The sequence below is a fragment of the Sylvia atricapilla genome, chromosome 5 (assembly GCF_009819655.1).
Source record: "Sylvia atricapilla isolate bSylAtr1 chromosome 5, bSylAtr1.pri, whole genome shotgun sequence".
Taxonomy (NCBI): domain Eukaryota; kingdom Metazoa; phylum Chordata; class Aves; order Passeriformes; family Sylviidae; genus Sylvia; species Sylvia atricapilla.
The window spans coordinates 25,283,976-25,285,698 of NC_089144.1; positions in this window are offsets into that span (position 1 = coordinate 25,283,976).

Genomic DNA, 1,723 nt, shown 5'->3' on the forward strand with positions numbered 1-1,723 from the left:
GTAAACAGCACCCATCCTCAGTTGCCTGTAGTAGGTGTTCTAGACATGGGACAGTTTGGAAGCCATAAGAACCTGCTGAAAAATTGGTCATGAATATGAATATAACATAAAAAATATAACAAAGACTTACCTTTATCTTTCATTTGTGCTTAAGCTTTGATATGACACAGGTGGAGAGAATCTAATGAGACTATTATACTTTGATACAACAACTTTAAAATGTTCTTAACCTTTAGTAATATTTTGTCCTTATTTTCTAGAAGAAATGTTATTACCACTTGATTTCCTCATTCTGATCTAAGGTACTCTCTATCATTTAGCTGCAGACTATGTCTGTGCCATGAGAGACAAACTTCCCTATGATATATTAGTTGACATATTAGTTTATTTGCCTACATTTTCAAGGTTTTTTGCCTTCAGGCATCTTCAAAAATTTTACCTAAATAAAGAGTATTCACTGAAATAATTTATGGCCACTGTGTGCTTTTCATCCACATGAATACTTTCTACAGATTTTGCTGACTTTTCAGGCATAGAGTGTTAAAATGGACTGTAAAAATAAATGCAGTCCCTTTAATTAATGCTTGACTACACAATAGAAAAAAATATAATTCTTAAAAGTTTAAACATTTTTTTCATACTAGCAGCTTTTCTTCTCCCCAACTTTCCCACTCAATATGAATTTTTTACTCTGATTCTTTACTTCTGATTCATTCAGTCTTCAATAGCCTCAAATAGAAATAGTAAAACTTGTAATACAATATTTTAATTTATATTAGTACTATTAGGAACTATTAGGATTGTTTGGCTTGTTTCCTGACCCAGTCTTTACTCTGTTTAGAAGAAATACTGGAAAGGTTTTTGGCAGCATCTGACTAACTGTATTAATTTTTGTTTGTTTGTGTTCTTCAACTTCAATGCATGAGTTTTTGCTTCTCTTGATTCTCAGAGATGTAACATTTACACATTAATAATTTTATACTCCATAACGTCTCGGATATGTAACCAAAGTTAAAATGCATCTTTTAAGAAATATGTTGTAAATTACTTTTGATAGTCTGTTAGGGGACACTCGATAGTCTGTTAGGGGACACCTAGATAACATTCTTCATACACATGGTTGTAGAGAAGGCCAATGACTGAAACAGCCTGACATTCATCTAAGATTACCATAGTCTTGTTAATTATACACACTAATTATAAGTAAAATTAAAGTTTGAAGGTGGGTAACTGTTGATTTTAGGGTATTTAACTTTTAAAGGATTTAGGAACTCAAACAATTCCCTTGAGCATCATTCATTCTTGTAATGGGACATGTGACCAATTTTTCCATTGATTCTCCTTGACTCTTCTGACCCATAAACATTATAAATCTGTAATAAATCTCAGGCCCATGCTCTTCTGTCCAGTTTGCCACTATGGCAGGCCCAGAATGCAGTAAAATTACAACCTTCCATTATATAAATTTTTAGGAGACTATGAAAGAATTGTCTAAGAAAATTTTACTCCCCTCGAGTGAGAGAAAGCTTTTTCTTCAGGACTGTATGACAAGGCTGGAGACGCAACTGAAGACTGGCAAGATCAGAGAAACAAGTCTGTAATGCTCTGTCTGCATATTACACAGTGGCTCTCACCAGATTGTTCAGGCATAGTGGCCCAAATTTTACTTCCTTCCCACATGCTCGTTAGTTGCTGCTTGCAAATGCAGGTTTATATGTAACAT